Source organism: Arachis hypogaea, chromosome 12, assembly GCF_003086295.3.
Source record: "Arachis hypogaea cultivar Tifrunner chromosome 12, arahy.Tifrunner.gnm2.J5K5, whole genome shotgun sequence".
NCBI classification, from domain to species: domain Eukaryota; kingdom Viridiplantae; phylum Streptophyta; class Magnoliopsida; order Fabales; family Fabaceae; genus Arachis; species Arachis hypogaea.
In genome coordinates, this window is record NC_092047.1 from 66982748 (window position 1) to 67003901 (window position 21154).

The 21154-nt window shown below is 30.9% G+C and overlaps 1 long non-coding RNA gene across 19 annotated transcripts; it reads left to right on the forward strand.

Annotated features, from left to right (window-relative positions):
- Nucleotides 1-5364: 5364 nt before the first annotated feature.
- LOC112727470 (uncharacterized) lies at nucleotides 5365-10820 on the forward strand. Of its 19 annotated transcripts, none has more exons than XR_011868564.1 (10): nucleotides 5377-5708; nucleotides 5927-6012; nucleotides 6811-6887; nucleotides 7076-7238; nucleotides 7568-7705; nucleotides 7989-8074; nucleotides 8217-8260; nucleotides 8361-8430; nucleotides 9657-10083; nucleotides 10406-10820. It is a non-coding gene; the product is annotated as an uncharacterized lncRNA (long non-coding RNA). The 19 variants fall into 19 exon arrangements; XR_011868561.1 differs by lacking the exon at nucleotides 10406-10820 and adding an exon at nucleotides 7326-7407 and having other exon boundaries at nucleotides 9666-10016; XR_011868556.1 differs by lacking the exon at nucleotides 10406-10820 and adding an exon at nucleotides 7326-7407 and having other exon boundaries at nucleotides 9657-9844.
- The last annotated feature ends 10334 nt before the right edge of the window (nucleotides 10821-21154 follow it).

Below are 21154 nucleotides of genomic sequence, written 5' to 3' on the forward strand. Positions count from 1 at the left end.
GAAAAATACACAAACTCATAGTAAAGTCTAGAAATTTGATTTTTATTTAAAAACTAATAAAAATATACTAAAAATTAACCAAATCATACTAAAAACTATATAAAAACAATGCCAAAAAGCGTATAAATTATCCGCTCATCACTTTCCAATAGTGGTTTCTGTAGAGAATGTGACTTTGAGTGATTTTGAGAGAGATTCGAAGAGACGGAGCATTTTCGTGTGTGTTGAAGAAGAATGAACGTTTTTTCATAATGAAGCGCGAATGAAGTAGTCGTTTCGTTTGTATGGGGCGCGTGGAAGTGACGTTTATTTAATGAGATTGGGAAGCATGTTAGTTGTTTTAGGTTTGGGCCAACTTAGTTACATAGTTACATGGATGTGTAGCAGGCCGTTTATTTTAGATATTTATATGAACTCAAGTTTAATCAAGACTCATAGTTAAACATGAAATAAAATGTTAAGAACACTAAAAAAATAATTTAATCAATACTCTGATCTTCTAATTTTTATCATCGGTTAGTTTGGAAAAAAGATAATAAATTATGATAATAAAAGAACATTGATTAAATAGTAAAAATATAAATGAAATAACAAACGAGAAAAAAGAATTGAATATGTATTTTTTTTTGTTTGCAATGCAACCAAAAATTAATAAGTTGTAGAGTGGTTTATGTGTAATTTGTTATAATAATGGAAATGGGTTAGAATCTCGTTCTTTATATTTTAAATGATTTCTTTTACAGAAAAAATATTTCATTCATTAAAAAAAGTTATACGTCACTTATAGAAAATAGAGATAAATTAGATCTAAATTTAGAGAAAAGAATTAGATATATTTTATATCTAAAGTTCAATCTCAAATAATCTTAATAAATAATAGAAATATAGATGGATCTGAGTTTTTATAATTTCTAAATCAATATAAAAAATGATGTAATATGTTGAAATATCTGTTTTTTCTGCTTAAAACTAAATTATTTGGTCTAAATATATTTCTATAAACAAAAAGTAAATTTCAGTTTATCTTCCAAAATTTAGTAGATTTATACTAATATATCCGCATCACCCATAAAAAAGAGAGAACAATGAAACAACACAAAAGAAAAAAAAACACCATATAAAGATGCTAAAAAAATAGAAACTAAAATAAACTGAAAGATAAAAAAAATGAGATGATAGAAATAAAGAAGGAAGGGGTAAGAGATGAAAGAAGAGGGGACAGAGGAAAGGAAAAAACGTTAGAAAGAAATAGAAACAAAGAAAAAGGAAGACAGATGAAAGAAAACGGAAGAAAAAAGAAAGATGATAATAAAATAAAAAAGTGGAAGAGAGAAGAGGAAGTCCACTACCTTGCAAGGTTAGCGGGCCTCCTTCCACGGCAGCAACAAAGACGAAAAAAAAAAGAGCAAGTTGAAACTCTAGCAGAGAAATAATAATAAATGTCTTTGATATAACTAAGGAGATGGGCGAATTTGTATTAGGTAGACAAAAAAAACAGTTAGAACTTGTCTTATTTAGTATTAATTAATTGTCGCGGTGGCATTTACGTTGGTCCCTCTTAATGTTTGTCTAACACAATTATATCTTTTTTTTTTTGCAAAAACACCCTTAGTCTATTATTATAACATCAGTACTATATCTCTTATTTATTACAAGAATAACCCAATATTAATCATTAACCCATTACTATGATTTTCAGTAACCGTTGCTCTTTCCGATTTCTTCAACTTTCTCTTCCAACAATGGCGGCAATGCCTCATTCCTTCTACCCTTTCTCGCATTACCTGTGCTTCTCTTCTTCGCCAATTGCAGGTTCTTTGATAACTGTTTCTTTTTTACTTTTATTTTTCACATTTTTCACTTTAGTCTTTCATTCTTGTGTGTAAGTGTAAAATTGGAATTAAGTGTCCATGAATCGATGATTGAAATTCCCCAAAGTTTTAATCTGTCAATTGTGTTTGAAAAAAAAACTCGTTGCTTTTACATGGTTATGTATGGAGCGTTCACGCGTTAATTTAGTGGTGAAATTAAACTTCTTAAGGACTCCCGAGTTTTTTTTTCCTTATATATTTGTTTACTATTATTTTGTTGGTTTATGCCATATAAGTATATGATGCAATTGCCGCAGCCATTTGCAGCTGAAGTTTGTTAGAGAGATTCAAGATTCGTTATAGATATGTTGTTTCAAAATATTTATAGAACATCACAAATTTTAGTGGCGCAGTGAGGAGGGGTGCGGAATAATCTCGATCCAGGATCTGACAGTTGCAATCGTTCGTGGGTAGTCTCGATCCAGACCCTGGTAGTTGCTGTTAGTGTCGGGGTTCATTGCAGTGGTGAAGAAGAGTTCATTGCAATGGTAAATAAGAAGAAGAAGAAAAAAATCAGAAAAAGAAGAGACCACATCTGCAAAACAAATAATAAGAGGAAGACAAATCTAGACCCTGATAATTGCTGTTAGTGCTGGAATTCATTGCAGTGGTGAAGAAGGGTTCATTGGAATGGTGAATAAGAAGAAGAAGAAAAAAATCAGAAGAAGAAGAGGTCCCATCTACAAAAAAAAATAATAAAAAGAAGATGAAAAGGTTTATTTGTAAAAACATTAAATATTAGGTTGTATTTAATAAAATTAAATATATAAATTTATATTTAATCTACACTGTTAGATATAATATTAAAATGATCTAACAGTTTAAATTAAAAATTAGACTAAAGGACTAACGTTAGTCCTAAAGATAGTTGGGACCAACAAATCAACCACCAATTTTCGCAATAATTAATGAATGCTAAATAAGACAAGTTATGGCTGTTTTTGGCTGATTTTCTTTGGTTACCAAACATTTCTGATATTTTAAATGGTTTTAATTGACTTTATGTAACTAATTGTGTGCAGCATAATGATAATTTAGGAACTGCGTTTTTTTAAGATCTTGAGATCAAACCTTAGCCTAGGTAGATCCATAATTTATATGATATGATTATGCTTTGGAAAATCATTCTTGTGGTACAAACACACACATATTTATATTTTTAAACACACACTTAACAGATCTAACACTTCCACTTAGCTTTCACATACTCGTCCTTCATTCACAAACATTTGCACCATACCTCTTTTCATATACAAATAAACAAAAATTTTATTCACACATTTATTTCAAAAAATAACAAATACACAGATCACAAACATGAAGAACAAAGATTGAAAAAAATAAAATCCATATAAAATAGTAGTAAACCATAAAGACTTAACTTTGCTGATTTTCTGATATGCTTCTAAGTAAAAGATTTTTTGTGATAAAATTTTTAGATTTTTTCTACAAATTATTTTAATAATATGATGATCTCTGAACTCTCTTCTTTGCACTTTATTTTTTTTTAACTTTCTATTTGAAAAGTTTTGTCTTCAGGTCCCTTTTTCTAACCTTTTTTTTTTCGCTCTTGCACTAAGTTGATTGTGATATTTATAAGAAATATGCTCATTCATTAATGCAAATTGGGGCAAAAAATTCTATCACCTGCACATATTTTGACGAATATTTTTAATGATAGTTTGTAAATAAATTGATGATAGCTTTATTTTTCAAGATCTTGGTGCTGTTAATTTTATTGAAGGATTCTATCTCTGATTTTAATCTGCTACTAGTCTGTTATTTTTTTATTTTTCATACTTTTGATTTTTATTTTTCTATTATTTTCTTTTGAATATTGATGTAAGAAAAAATATTGAAATAAAATATTTTTGTTTTTATTTTTTTTTTTAAATTAAAGGATAATAATAATAATAATAATAATAATAATAATAATAATAATAATATGTTTTCATATGGATAAATTTAGATATCAACACCAAGATTTCTCAACCTAATTCACAAAGTCCTAACCATTCATCAATGAATAAAATAAAAAGTGAATTAGAGCCGTGTCAGTTAGGTCATTTCAACCATTTTAATTACAACTATTTAAGTTCAAGTATGTAGTTCAAGATTGACCTAGGTTTTAAGTCAAAGCCAAGCAACTAAATTACTCTATTTTTAACCTAGATAATTCATCAAATACTTGGAGTAAATAAATAAGCATAAACTTGCAACTAATGAAATTGTAATTTTAAACTCACCAAATTTACAATAAACATAAAACTAACATCACGACAATACCCAAAAAAATTAATTCATTAAATTTAAATAAAAATTTCAAACATAAAACATTCATAACATTAATTGAAATAACGTGAAAAAAAAATTACAAACCATAAAAAGAATGAAGAAAATGAACACTTAAAAGTTTGAAATCTTGAATTCTTAAAGATACATCAATTGAAAATTAACCTAAACTAGACTGAAAACCAAAACCTAACCCTAATTCTAGAGAGAGGGGAGATCTTTTCTTTCTAAATTACTAACTCTCCCTATCAAGCCTCTTTGATTTTTCTCCTTGTATCCTTGAAACTTTAATGTATTGGAAGCATTTTTGGGATCCAAAATGCAAACCACGTGTTTAATAAAGCACGGTATGTGTTGCTTTGTCCACATATGTGAATATATACATATACGTGCGACTCATCTTCTTTGTCCAATATAGACATATGCGTACTATTTTAAAGCACTGGAAGTTAGCTTTTTGATGCTGCTAAAACTGTCTCATTTGGACCTCTATACCTCAAACTATATCAAATTAATGTAAGAAACCAGGATTAACAACATCTGAAACATTTTTGCCACTAATCATTGGTTGTGAATTACATCTACAATCATTGAGAACTGGAAAAAGTGTTCAACATAAAAAGTTATAGAATTGGAGTTTTTCTTTGCAACAACTCTAGGTTTTGATGGGGTTGGAACCGAAATTCCAACACCTAAAACTCACCGGCAAGTATACCGGGTCGCATCAAGTAGTAAAACTCACTTAGAGTGAGGTCAATCCCACAGGGATTGATGGATCAAGCAACTTTAGTGGGTGATTAGTTTAGTCAAGCTAACATTGAAGTAAAATTGGATGAAATGTAGCCAACAGAAAGTAAATAGCACGGAAAATTTAAGTGCAGAAAGTAAAGGGACTGAAACTTAAAGAACAAGGAATGTAAATTGACAGAATCTTAAATGACAAAAAATGTAAATTCACTACAAGAAAAATATGTTTTAGCGACAAACTTTTAGTGGCAATAACATAATGGTCACTAATTCTTTAATTTAAGTTATGTTTTTCCGGCAATTATACATTTGCCATTATTGTTATATATTATAGTGGCCATTATTACTATTGCCAGAAAATTATTATCCTTTTTCACTTTCAATTTTAATTTTTCTAAATTATTATAGTGGCCATTCTTATTATTGCCGGTAAACTTTTATTACCACTTAATTTAATCTCATCCCTAAATCAATTGGAAATTGGAATAAGAAAGAAAAGCTGAAAAGGAAAGAAAACTATCCCCACTGGCTTGGGTTAACTTGCGTAACTTCTCTCCATCGCCGATCACCACCGTGATAGCCATTGCCATCGCCGACAACTGCCGTCCATCATCCTACTCCTTGGACCTCGTTTCCATCCCATCCACCTTAGATCCACATCGCTCTTATCATTTTTCGTCTCAGATCTACGTCACCAAGGCCTTCCAGCCATCGTTGCTGCTCTTGTCGCAACACCACACCTCCGCCGCTTGCACCGCCGCCGTTCTTCCGCGTAGACGCACAAGATCGTCGTCGCTGGTAGGTCTTCTCCGTTTATTTTTTCGATTTTGGTTTGAATGTTCAGAAGCTTGTGATTCTCTGTGTTATTACTTTTGCTCTGTTTTCTTGCTTGATCCTAATGAATCTAGCATATCAAGCTGAAATCGAAGTGTTTTTTAAGTGTTTCAGATCCTAATTTTTTGTTTGCTCTTTCTTCTCCGTTTTTGCTTGCTTAATCTTCCGTTCTTGTTGAAAAGTTTGGGAGCTGATTTGGCTATTGACTACACAAAGGAGAACTTTGAAGACTTGCCAGAAAAATTTGATGTCGTTTATGATGCCACTGGTAAGAAGAAAAAACTGTGTTTTCGTTGTATCATTCATGTTCTTCCAATCTCTGCATGCCTAAATTTATGAATTGCTTTATTCTACACACAAATAAGCACAACTAACATTAATATCATTAATTCCCTATACTTGGATGCAAGTTCAATTCAGCTAATCTTATAGGATCAATAATTAAGTGGAAAGAGCTTAATCAAACTTATAATATGGCTGGAAAATGCTTAACAACAAACTACTATGGTGCTAAAGAAAAAATTGAGGCATTTCTTCCTTTGCTTCAGTAGCTTATCCTGATGTCATGTCATGCCATCTTATTCTTATGTCAAGTAGAAGTAGCTTATCCTGCTTCTGCCTATAGATTTTTTTTCTTTCCCCATGATGTTGACATGATGGTTCATATGGCTATATATCTTTGTTTGAAGATAATTAACAATCTTAATAAAACTTGTATAAAATAAGATTTAGGTACATATGAGTTTATCTTAGTTGGTCGTGCGTTTTTATCTACTGCTGGATTTGGTTTGAAATCTTAATTCTTAATTTGTTTGGGTAGTTCAGATTGCTTATAGTTAAATTAGTTGTTCTAATGAAGTTATTTAAATATATGTATAAAATACATTAGTCAGCAAAAATTTCAAATTACTACAATTAATAGCAAAATTGCAGAGATGCACACATATAAAGTTTATAGCTTATTCTGTTATTATTACAATTAATTTATGTTACTTTGTCAAGCATTGATTGATACATTTTCCTGCATTTTAGTTTATTGATTTCTGTATAATTGTTTCATATGCAGGTGAACTCTATGAGCTTGATGGAAGAAAGTCAGGACCAATATCTCATGGCCCATCCTCACCAAGTACATTGTTAAAAGTAAGAATCTATGAATGTGAAATTGTACAGGCAATAACTGTATTGTTCCTTAAAGACACGCATTCTGAAAAAAGGACCTAATTCAGTTTGTGAGTTCGTATAATGGAAAAGGATTCCATAATATTGTGGTCAAATAAGACTGAGTTAAACGCTGCATGAAAAGCATTTTGATTTCGTTTCTATTGCAGGGAAGTTGCTTTACATTTGAGTTTCAAAATCTTTCAAGGGCTTTTGATTCAGAGGCATAATACCATTAACATCAGCCTCTATAACCAAGAATGAGTTACGTGAATTTTGGGACCAAATTACAGATCAGAGTTTTTATTCAAGGCTTCAAACCTTCTTTGACATGTAAGCATTATTCATTTCATTTATTTTAGTTTCATTTCATTTTTTTCAACTAGGAAAATTATTTTTGCATTTTATATTACTATAAAGCTTGTCAGAGGTGTTCCAAGAAATGTATGGGCAAAGGGAAGTGAGTTTGGTGTGAAAATTGCAAGGAAGGTGTATTCATGAGGTACCTAAATTCATTATCAATAGATATAACCTAGATATATGCAGCAATGATTTAGATTTTAGAAATGTGGCCAATATGGTAGCACAGAGATTTTTTAAAATTAAATGTGGTTTCATTGACAGATTAAGTTGAACGTATATTTGATTGATGTCATTGGCAGCTTTTGCACACTTGAAGCTTTAACACATCCAAAAATGAAAACAAGGGATCAGTTTTGGGTCTTGCAACTGAAAGAAGCGTAGAAAATTGGATTCAAGAAGAGTAACAAATTATCAATGCGTAAAATGCTCGAAAATAGGTAAAACTCATCACTTTCTTTTTGCCAATGATTGATAAATGAATATTACTTGTAGTTGTAGGTGCTAAACGAGGATAAAAATTGTATGTCAATTGAGTTATCTGTCATGAAACTCTTCCCATTGAAGTGGGAAAGGAAGCTGCTTTTCTAAAATTTGTGTTGTAGTTTGCTTTTGTTTGCAATTTAATGTTATTCATTTTCAAGTATCATAGTTTTCCAAGGAGCTAATTAACGATTTCAGTGCATATGAAAATTGAAAACCAAATTAAGTATACATCTACAGTGGATCAAGATGCATGTGTGTTGTGAAGGTTTGACATGTCTTTGAATTTGAAATTTCACAAGCATTCCAAGGAAACACCTGATAAGGTAATTAAGCCATGAAACTTCCTTTTAGGCATAAATGGAATAAATTCTTTCACTTTTTTTTTAATTTTTTTGTATAGTAGATCTTCACATCATCACTCTGCCTCTCTTTTCATTTATGTTTTTTGCATACCATCAAGTATAGGAGAAATGGCCAGCATGTTCTTTTGCATTGTTTATCTAACATCAGTGAGTTGATTCCCTTGGGCCTTTGGTCATTTCTAGCTCTCTGCTAAAATTTTTGTTTGGTATTTAATACTTATCTGTTTATTTTGGAGGAAATGTTTAGATACAAAGTTGGTTTTAGATTAGACTTCAAGACTTGCTAGAAGTGCCTAAAGACCTTGAATGTAAAGAAGGTGAGATTTCTTTCATGGCTTAAACTTCTTACTTATGTTCAAATAATCAATGCTGCATTTAAAATTTTATGTTATGCCTCCATTAGATTTGCCAATTCTTCTCTCTGTCTTTTATGTATTTGTGTGTTTGCTTATCATCCCTAATCAACCAAATATAATTTTCTTTTATGAGTATGCAATTTATTTATGTTTTTACATTTTAGCTTTGGACACATTAGAATATCATATTAGTTTGACTTCACAAACTCATATTCTTGTTGCTATTTACCTCAACATTGTTTCACAGAAGCATGCTATGCACAAAGCGATGAAAAATGTGCTTTAGTTAATACTTTTCATTTGCTCTGAAGATAAGTTTTCAATGTAGCAATCATAAACTTTCCAGCAATCAATATCCACATGAAATCATTCTGTTGTATTACAGTTGCATCATGTACCATTGTTGCATAAGCCTGCATTAAGTAGCCAAATTCACTTATGATGCTTAGGCATGTCACATTTAATTAATGTGAGAAACTTATGTGTCAATTATGTGCCTCTCTTTACATTAATGTTTTTAAATTTCACTAATCTAGTTTCTTTTTCATTTTTCTCCCTTATTTTACAGATCTAGGTACACTTATTTTTAAGTTACCCTTGGCAATGTTTATTAGGATATGTCAATTGAATTGGTTTATAGCCTAACTTGATCTAACATAGTTATAGGCTTGTAGCATTTTTTATTGTCTAGATTTGTAATATAATTTATTACTTTTCAAGAAAAATTTGTGTATTAATCTTTTGAGTTTAATAAAATATCTCATTTTGTAATAATTAATTTCAGTATATTTATATTATGCATAATAATAATAATTGTTGACAAAAGTAATTGAGATTCTAGAAAAAAAAAGATAGTTCGTTGCTTTTAAGAAAATGAGTATAATATAACTAAAAAAAGTCTTAAGATTTTAGCGGCAATAGTAATGGCCGCTAAAAATGAATAACATTGCAATTTTGGAATTACTTTCATGGCCATATAAATTGCCAAGAAAATGGCCACTAATAGTTATATACTTTTTACGGCCATTAAAAAGGTCTTTACCAGCAAATGTTATAATTGCCGCTAAAACTTTTTAGCGGCAAAGCATAAGACGGCTAATGTCTAATTACCGATAAATGTATTAGTGGCTATTTTTATTGCCACTAAAAGCAAAATAAATGGCCGCTAAAAGTGATTTTTCTTGTAGTGATTGCAGTGAATGTAAAGGGGGCTGGGTGCTGGAAACTAAAGGAAGCAATAATTCAAGCAACTGGAAATATAAATTGCAGGAAGAATAAAAGGATTTTGGGAGCTGGGATTCAAGAAATCAAACAAGGAAGTGTAAATAGCAATCAACAGGGAAGTAAAAGATGCAGTAGATTTAAACAGATTTGAAAAATCACTTGAAAAATCAAAATAGAAAGCAGCTTGGCTCAATTGTAAAATCTAAATGAGAGGTTGAAGATCTCAGGAGCTCAATGAGACTAGAAAACAAGTCTAGATCTCAATCCCTTCTTTGATCCAACAGCAAACAGATTGAAGAAGAAATAGAGATGAAAGCGGTAAAGAGAGCTTGGATTCAAATCACCATTCACTGAAATTATGCAGACAAGCAAACAGAGATAATTCTCAAGGTGAGATTGAAACAGAATTTCTTCAATTCTCAACCCAAGATTTAAAACAAAAATGAAAACTAAGAGAGATCTCTCTAATCCTAATGCTCCCCAGTGGAGCCAGCCTTCTGATGCTCTCTGTTCCAGCCTACCTTACAAAAATAAAAAATGATGCCTTATATAGGATTTTTACCAAAATGAAAGTGAAATTCAAAAAAAATTACAATTAAATATAATTCCTATTTTAACTATCTCTTGTGCCTTTGAGTGATGATAATGGGCTTTTCTTGCTTTGGAATTGAGTTGAAAATGGCCCTAATTGATCGCTCTTGGTCTTGAAAAGAAATCTGCTTGCAGTTTGGACTTTGGAGCATTCACGTTTGAGTCAACGTTTGGGGTCAAACGTTGACTCAAATGTCTTCGTGTAAGGACGTTCTGCAGACCAGCCAACCATCTGTCACTTGCATTTGACCTCAAGTTTGAGGTCAAACGTGAACGCAAACGTTGGGCATCCAACTTCAATTCTGGCTGAACTTTGCTGGCATTGGAGGTGGCGTTTGAGGCCAACTTGAACGCAAACGTCCTCTTTCAACTCTATACCCTTTGCTTTAATTTTGCAACGTTACATGCATGCTTGTGTTTACTATAATAAAGCTTAATGCATTAACATTAAAGTACTTATTTGCAATGTATGGCTTTAATTAATAATGCTTTAGTGCATTAACGTTAATTGCATTGGAAATTAAAGTTTGAATGCTTTCATTGGCTGTAGCATTCATGATTTGCCAATTGCATTTCATTTATTAATAATGCCATTGCATTGATATTGCATGGTTCATGATGGCATCATTAATTAAATGCATGCATAAGGCATTGATAATTAAGTGCATGCATGCTTTAATTCATTAACTCATGATAATGAATGCATAAAGCATTAATGCATGCCATGGCTTTATGGTCATGGGCCACGCTTTTAAAAGCATGGCCTAAGGTTCCAAAGCGTGCTCAATCTTCAAAGCGTGCCCAGAATTTCTCTTTTCTTCTTTTTAGCTTATTTTGTGCTCTTTCATTTCTTTTTCTTCTTATTTCCTACAAAATTTATCAAATCAAAAGATCAAAGAAATATACCATTTAAGAACAAAAGAATGCAATATTTAAGCAGTAATTATCAATTTCTTGTATGAAAAAGTATAGAAAAACATGACATGGTGACATGTCATCACAACACCAAACTTAAACCTTGCTTGTCCCCAAGCAAGAAAAGAATCATGCAATAGAGATTGACAATCCAAGGTAAGAAGAATAGCAACACAATGTTCATGGTAAGCTAGTTTTCAAAGCATGCTACAATCACAAAAGAAATGTAAATGATTGATGCTTCTATCTAGCTCAATTTATGAAATCTTTTTCTTATATTTCTTCCTTGAAACAAGCTTTTGATTTTCTTATTAGCTTCTCCTTTTGGGTCCTTTGCCCCATGAGTTGATAACAAAGCTACGACTCTAAATGCTTTGTTTTCAAGTATTACCACTTGATACATAAGCACCACAAGCATTTAATTAGAGGACTTCATTAAGCTCATTTGTTTCTTTTCTTGACTCTCTAATCATTGATGCTCAGAGCCTTGAGCTTTGAGGGAGTGTTTTTTGCACTTTGAGCCTAACCTTGACTCTAAGTGTTTTGTTTTCAAGCTTTTTGCTTGATACATAAACACCACAAGTACTTAACAAATTAATTGTCATTGGTACTCAGAGCCTTTAGCTTTCTCATTCTTTCCCTTTTTCTTTTCGTGCCTTAATTTGCAATTGCTTCTTCAAGGTTTTTATGATTTCAAAAGATTTCACAAAATGTCCTATATGAAAACTTCAATGAAATAAAATCTAATGCAATTGAGCAACAATCAACCATACTAGCTTTCCAATACTTGTATGCACATGCTAAGTTCTTCTTTAATGCCTTGTTTGTTTATGATCATGATGCTTTATTACTTTTGAACTCACATAATTCAAGTTGGTAGTCATAATGGCACAGCAGCATGTTGCAAATCAAAATTCAAGCTATGCTTAGTCATACTACACATGCATACAGAGAAAATGAAGACAATGATGCAATGTAAAGTGCTGGAAACAAAGGAGAGGAAAAAGAACTTTACAACCTTGTGATTCATCTTCTCTATTGTTGTCCTTCTCCTTCCATTCTTCCCTTTCCCTTTGCCAAACTCAGAATGCTTGTTCATCCTCAACCAACAATTAGAACAATGGCTATGGGGCTAAGATGGATCATGAATGTCTTATACAATGAAATGTTAGTAGCACATGTGTTTTAAGCAAGCAAAATTAAAGATAACAATCAAGGCACAAGAGGCAGAGACATTTTGATTGCATAGATAAGAAGGTGTGTGCAATACATTGCATAAAAGATAAGTGGCACACCAAACTTAGTATGACACTTTCACTTGGAATTAATGCAAGTATCTTTTAAGAATTGGAACCAAATTTTGTTGCATAGCAACACCAAACTTAGAATGCAATCATATGTCAATTTATTTGAATTAAAACTAAGCAAATGAAACTGTTATTTGTTAAGTACAATCACCAAGCCAAGAATCTGACATGAATAAGGATCTCTTGGTGATGTACTAACAAAGACAGTTAATAAGCAAACTAGAGGAAAGCGTTTAAAAAACAGAAAAATAACTACAGCAGGTAGAATGAAAAAGTGTTAAATCAAAAGAGAAAAATAAAACTGTAGAGGCATTGTGATTATACAAACAAGTGGTGCTGCTGGATGACTTGCATAGAAAATTAAGTGGCACACCAAACTTAGAATCTTAGTGTGACACTTCCATGTAAAATTGTTGCAATCATCCATGAAGATGGAAAACAGTTTGTTGCAGGGCAACACCAAATTTAGAATGTAACCATATGCCAATTTATTGAATTTAAACAAAGCACAAAAAGAAAACAAAGCAGAGAAGAATTGTTACCTACGGTTGGGTTACCTCCCAACAAGTGCTCTTTTAGTGTCATTAGCTTGACATGTTGTTCTTCACTTTCTTCCTCTTCTTCCAGTTTGTTAAGAGGAATGACGTCAAAGGGGGGAAAGATTCAGCTAGTGTCCCTTGTCTTGGCCTTTCCTTAGCACGCTTCCTTTTGTAAATAGCTTGATTGAGCTTGCTTGCTGGATTAGGGACAGAATTGGTGTTCTTGCTAGTTGCCTTCACTTCTTTGGATTCAAGACTTGGTTGCTGTATGATTATTGGAGTTTTGTATTCATCCAGAGCCTTTTGAATTGGTGGTTCCATGAGCTTTTTCTCTATGTACTTCTCTGCTTCACTTGAGTTTGGAATTCTTTGGTTGTCTTTCTCACTTTCTTGCTCTTCCACTTCCTCCCTTGCACTCAGCATTTGACTTAATAGCTTTTTCATGGAGGAGGTTTGTTGATCTTCCCAACATTTTTTCATCTCCTCTTCATATCTTTTAATCTCAGATTCAATTGTTGAGGCTTTTTGGTCCAGGGGGATTTGAGGAGGTTGTGAGTGTTCAGGTTCTCTTGTCATCTCAAGTGCAGTTTTAGGTTCCAATACTTTCACCACATCTTCCTTTTTTGCAATTTCACTTGACACAGGGACCTTGTGTTCTTGTTTTTCCATTTCCTCCTTCTTTGCATTCAATAATTGGCCTAACTGCACTTCCATATTTTTGAAGGAGTTTTCTAGTTCTTTCTAGTATTTCTCTTTCTCCTCCGCAAATCTTTTGAGCATGGACTCAAGCTTTGAGAGTCTTTGGCTATTGGAAGTTTGTGTGGGTGGTAAGTTTTGAAAGGGGCTTTCTGTTGAAGCATGGTCAAGTGATGATATCTTTGGATGAATATCATATGGAGCATTAGAATTTCCTTCCCAGCCACCATTGGATTAATGACTTGCATCATTTTGTGGTGGAGGAAAATATCCCATATGATTTTCTTTCTCATCTTGTGTCTCTAAAGCAAATCTCCATGGATTGGAGTCCTTAGAATTTGTATTTTCTTGGTGATATTCCCAGTCACCATTAGAGATTGGTGATGGTGGGTGATATCCCATAAGATTTTGTTTGACCATAAGATGAGTTGAACTCCATTTGTATTTTGTAAAATGCAACATCAATGAAAATTGAAATTACTCATATCGGAGATGAGAATTTCTTAGTGAGGCAAAAACACAAACACCTTGGTTTCAATCTAAAATAGAGAACAAAAATAAAGAAAATGCTTGATCTAGACTTCTCACCCACTTAATCATTGTTGATCTAAATCAATCCCCGGCAACGGCACCAAAAACTTGATGGGTTTTTGGAAAATAAATTCCAACACCTAAAACTCACCGGCAAGTATACCGGGTCGCATTAAGTAGTAAAACTCACTTAGAGTGAGTTGATCCCACAGGGATTGATGGATCAAGCAACTTTAGTGGGTGATTAATTTAGTCAAGCTAACATTGAAGTGAAATTGGATGAAATGTAGCCAACAGAAAGTAAATAGCACGGAAAATTTAAGTGCAGAAAGTAAAGTGACTGAAACTTAAAGAACAAGGAATGTAAATTGACAGAATCTTAAATGACAAGAAATGTAAATTGCAGTGAATGTAAAGGGGGCTGGGTGCTGGAAATTAAAGGAAGCAATAATTTAAGCAACTGGAAATATAAATTGCAGGAAGAATAAAAGGATTTTGGGAGCTGGGATTCAAGAAATCAAACAAGGAAGTGTAAATAGCAATCAACAGGGAAGTAAAAGATGCAGCAGATTTAAACAGATTTGGAAAATCACTTGAAAAATCAAAACAGAAAGCAGCTTGGCTCAATTGTAAAATCTAAATGAGAGGTTGAAGATCTCAGGAGCTCAATGAGACTAGAAAATAAGTCTAGATCTCAATCCCTTCTTTGATCCAACAGCAAACAGATTGAAGAAGAAATAGAGATGAAAGCGGTAAAGAGAGCTTGGATTCAAATCACCATTCACTGAAATTATGCAGACAAGCAAACAGAGATAATTCTCAAGGTGAGATTGAAACAGAATTTCTTCAATTCTCAACCCAAGATTTAAAACAAAAATGAAAACTAAGAGAGATCTCTCTAATCCTAATGCTCCCCAGTGGAGCCAGCCTTCTGATGCTCTCTGTTCCAGCCTACCTTACAAAAATAAAAAATGATGCCTTATATAGGATTTTTACCAAAATGAAAGTGAAATTCAAAAAAAATTACAATTAAATATAATTCCTATTTTAACTATCTCTTGTGCCTTTGAGTGATGATAATGGGCTTTTCTTGCTTTGGAATTGAGTTGAAAATGGCCCTAATTGATCGCTCTTGGTCTTGAAAAGAAATCTGCTTGCAGTTTGGACTTTGGAGCATTCACGTTTGAGTCAACGTTTGGGGTCAAACGTTGACTCAAATGTCTTCGTGTAAGGACGTTCTGCAGACCAGCCAACCATCTGTCACTTGCATTTGACCTCAAGTTTGCGGTCAAACGTGAACGCAAACGTTGGGCATCCAACTTCAATCATGGCTGAACTTTGTTGGCATTGGAGGTGGCGTTTGAGGCCAACTTGAATGCAAACGTCCCCTTTCAACTCTATACCCTTTGCTTTAATTTTGCAACGTTACATGCATGCTTGTGTTTACTTTAATAAAGCTTAATGTATTAACATTAAAGCACTTATTTGCAATGTATGGCTTTAATTAATAATGCTTTAGTGCATTAACGTTAATTACATTGGAAATTAAAGTTTGAATGCTTTCATTGGCTGTAGCATTCATGATTTGCCAATTGCATTTTATTTATTAATAATGCCATTGCATTGATATTGCATGGTTCATTATGGCATCATTAATTAAATGCATGCATAAGGCATTGATAATTAAGTGCATGCATGCTTTAATTCATTAACTCATGATAATGAATGCATAAAGCATTAATGCATGCCATGACTTTATGGTCATGGGTCACGCTTTTAAAAGCGTGGCCTAAGGTTTCAAAGCGTGTTCAATCTTTAAAGCGTGTCCAGAATTCCTCTTTTCTTTTTTTTAGTTTATTTTGTGTTCTTTTGCTTCTTTTTCTTCTTATTTCCTACAAAATTTATCAAATTAAAAGATCAAGGAAATATACCATTTAAGCACAAAAAAATACAATATTTAAGCACTAATTATCAGGTTTGCTCTCCGATCAGTATAGCTCTTTGTGATGCATTTTCATAAATATATCTTGTATTTCAACACAAAAAATTAAACAAAATTTGTCATCAACACCAGTTGGATATTAAACCAATTATACTGAAAATAAAGACAAAATTCATTCAAATTATTGATTATCACAATTGGAGAGGAAAATTCAAATGCAACTAAAAATTACATAAAAAGTAAAACCAGTTTTTCTTTCATAAAATCCAGTTCTCACTTAACCAAGATTTTTCTAAACTAACTTCAAAACCTTTTTAAGTTTAAAACTCCTTCAAAGGAATAAATGTAATATTCTAATTTTTAGCACCTCATGATCGTACTAAAAGTCCGAGCGCTACTTACCTCTATTCCTTTAATTATATACTATGTTTATTTAATATTGAGCCTTCGTGAATATGAACAGAAATTTTTAATTAGGAAAACGGAAAATTTTTATTTTTAATAACTTAATCACAAAGATATATATATATATATATATATATATATATATATATATATATATATATATATATATATATATTCACATAGCATTATATACATAGACTTATTTTAAGATTCTCAAAATACAAGTCTTATCTCCTCTAAAAACTAAAAACAATAAACGATGAGGGAAAAAATAAAATCTAACAACTCAACTTGTAAACATAATCTTCTATGCTCCTGTAGCTCCGCACTAAACTTTCGCACCTATAACTAAAAGGGGTGAAAATAGGGGGTAAGAACTGGGGAGTTCTTAGTAGGGTCGGGGTAGTTAGTTAAGTTCATTTTATTATGTTCTCAATAAATAACAACGGTCAACAAAGTACAATCCAACTCAATAATTACAGAACATAGAATTCAATCACAAGCACACACAATCATAGAAAACACAATCACAAATAAATATGTGTAAACAATCAGTGGCGGAGCCACGTTTGTGGGAAGGGGGGCAATGGCCCCTCCCAAACCTCCAAATTTTCAGTTTACTTCTCTTTTAATTTTTAATTTTTCTCTCATCCTAACTTATATTTTTCATATTCGCCCCTCCCAAAAAAATTCTTAGCTTCGCCCCTGTAAACAATGATGATGCATGTCTAGTCCTAGTGTAGGCCATGAGCTCATGTGTCGGTTGCCTACCCGCTCCCAACATTACCCGGGCATGAGACCCAGATATGGCTTTCCAGATGCATACAGTGTGCATATAAGTCTTATGGTCAGACCGCATACAATGTGACTTTTAAATGTATTGTAATATATATGCTTACATCTGAAAAACAGTTCTCAGTGTGTAGGCGTTCCCACTATACATTTGGCACTAAGGCCCAAACAAGGTCGCATCTACTCTTCTGTGGCAGACAGTCTTTTAAAGCTTTTTCTTTATCTTTGCCCTCTGTTCTCCTATGACAGAGATCCCTTTTAGTTAATACATTCTTTTATTCCTGCTCTTTGCTCTCCTGTGGCATAGGTTCTTTAATATTTTTCTTTCCTTTTCTTTTCTTTCTTTTTCTTTTCTTTCGTATCATTCCATAATATAATTTATCTTTGCATTATTCCCTCGCATTTTCCTAAGTGTCTTATTTAAAAGAATTATAAAGTACTTTAATTAAGTCTGCGTTCTCTAAAACTTTTAAGATCACTTTATTTGCTCTTCTCTGACTTATAATAATATTAATAATATCTCTACTAATTAATATTCGTAATAAAATATTAACAATAATATAAATAGAATAATTTAAATGGTAAATAAATAATATTTATATCTTTTCTTAAAACTTAGTTTATAAAATCTTATTTTTTAACTTTTATTAATTACTTTCTAAATCATGAACTTTTTAATATTCTATTTTTAGCCTTAATATTTTATAAAATTATATTCGAACCCTCACTTATTTTCATATTTATAAAAATAACCTGAACTTTTATAAAATACCCACTTTTATCCCGTACTTTATTTATTACCCAAAATACTCAAAAACTTACATAATTACAAATTGTACTTCGATTTTATATACAAATATAATATTATCCTTCAAAAATAAAGTTTAAATATTTATCTTCCTCTTATACCAAAACCGAAACCTTTATCTCTTCCCTTTCAAAATATTACTTGTATTTTAATCCATTTTCGAGTCTTTCGGTTACCGATTTTTCATAGCTTTTAATTTAATCTTTCAATCACCAAATCTCATCAATTTTCTCAAAATACCACATCACAACAGTCTAAATGTCATTAAAATAACCACAGCTGATCAGTTGTTCCTCAAATCACAAGCAACAACAATAATTCAACATAAAATCATTCAAACTCAAACAATAATCAACCAAATCAACAATTACTTATCAAATTCACATTTAATTATTTTAAAGTTACCAAACTCTACCTTGTGTAAAATCAAAATACTCGAAGCTCCAGAGAAGTTTTTGATCGAGCTATCGAAGAAGAAAGTGTCTGAAATCATCTATGCCTCTTAGAACTCCAATTAGCTGAACTCAAGGAGAAGGAAAGCTACGTCACCGTCAACTTATACCGAACAAAAGTAATACTAACATGTAGAGAAAGAAGATACGAACACTTTTATCGGATTAGATTTTTTTATTGGAATTACGGATCACAAGAAATCAAAATTGAAAGTTAAGGAAGTTCACGATTTCTCTCCTCTCTCGGTTCTTTCTTTCTTGCTTTACTAAAAAATGAAGCATGCAAGGCCGGTTTGAAACTAATGATGATGTTTAGGGAAAATGTTACACATCAAATGGGTTTAGGTGTCATGATCTTTTATATATATATAGAGGCATAAAAACACGATTCATTTCTTTCCTTTTCCCAAATGGCTTCGGCCAATTCTTTTCCTTTTTTTGTTCAAATTTTAATAATAATAATAATACAATTAGATTTGTGTTATGATAATAATAATAATAATTATAAAAATTAATTTAATTTTTTGTCTATCAAAATAATTTTTCATAAATACTTTGAACTAAAAGAATAAGTCATGATTAAATTAAATTTTAATAATTATAAAATTTTATTTAATTATTTTTAGTAAAATAATTTTTTTAAAAACAAAATCTCAATAAATATAATAAATTATAAATAACTAATTATTTAATTTTCAAAAATTCGGGTCTTACAATAAAAAATCATCCTGTTTGCAAATCCAAAAATAAAACCGTTTATTCTTTAATAATCACTTCAAGGTTCGCTAAAACATCCCAAATCATACTCTTTTCTTTAGTTAAATCAAAATCAAACAAAATAATTCTTCAATCAAATTAACTAAAATAAAACTTCCAAATTCTCATAAAAATTTCGGCAACACCTCCTCTAAAACTTAGACTTTGCCACCCTCCTCGCGTCACAACCAAGCCATTTCTCAAACTCTTCTTAATCATTTCCAAAATTAAACGAATTCCAAAATCTCAAATCACTTTCAAATATCAAACCAATTCCAAATCTCAAATCATTTTCAAATCTCAAATCATTCATAAATATCAAATCATTTTCAATCCAAAGCCCAAAGCAAAGAAATCATTATAACTAAAATTGCATCAAGCATTCAGTCTCAATAATAAAAAACAACTACAATCCAACCATTATTATAATAATGTCAAACTAAGCACAAAATCCAACTAAATAATTTCTATCGATTAATAAACCAACTAAGCAAGCAACTACATTCATTCAAAGCAACCCAATTCAATCCATAAGACTTACGAAATTATCAAAATATATTTTTCGCATTAATATCGATTTGTAACAATTCTTGAAAGTAAAGAGTTTAAGAAAAATTCCCTACCTCGATCGTGACTTAACAAACTCCCTTTTACACTTATTTTCACAGTAGCGAAGTCAAATTTGACCATCCTCGCAGCAGCAATAGCCATTTAAACACAGCATGCAAAAAAAATTGATAAATAAAAGAAAAAAAATATTTATTAATGAGACAAAAAAGTTTGACAAGTGTTAATTTTATAGAATTAAGTGGATAATTAGATTTACTATTTAGTCCTTCCAATCATTTTTTATTTATTCAATACTATAATAATAATGTATTCAGTATTATTAATTAGTTTATATTTATTATATCATACCATCAAAAATTTATTAAAAAATACTAATATAATAAAATCATTTTTTATTTATTCAATACTATAATAATAATGTATTCAGTATTATTAATTAGCTTATATTTATTATATCATACCATCAAGAATTTATTAAAAAATACTAATATAATAAATATCACAATAATAAAATAATTTGAAAAAAATAATGTATCTAAATTTTTTAGGACATATAAACTCCTGACTAATTTGACATTGACCTTAAAATGACATCGTTTTGTCTAAATGAATAAAGATAAATAGACTCCCAATCAATTTGACTTTAAAGCATGGTTCTAAAATAAAATCAAACTGACTGGTTGAACCAATTCAATCGAAAAAAAGTTAAATTTGTTTTTCTTTTTATGTCTCCTCATCTAAAGGCCTTTATTTACATTATCTTTGAATTAATAATGAATTTAATATCATTAGTAAGTTATTTTATAAAAAAAACTATCCTATTAATTATTCATCATTAATTCTATTTATTAAAATATTACTTTATTCTTATGTATTTTACATTATAGATCAAAGAATCTATATATTATATTTTTTTTATAGATTTTTAATTTTTAAGATAAAAATATAAATTTTAAAGTCAATTGATATTAAAAGATTAAAAAAAATTGTTACAAAAATATTTGGATTTATCAAAACCAAATAGGAAAAAAAATGAACTCTTTTTTCTTATACTTTATCCAAAAATTCTACTTAAATATATATTCACAATAGATTGACAGAATTATATTTTATTATACTATAAAATTTATTATGATACAATTCTTTGTTTTAAGAGT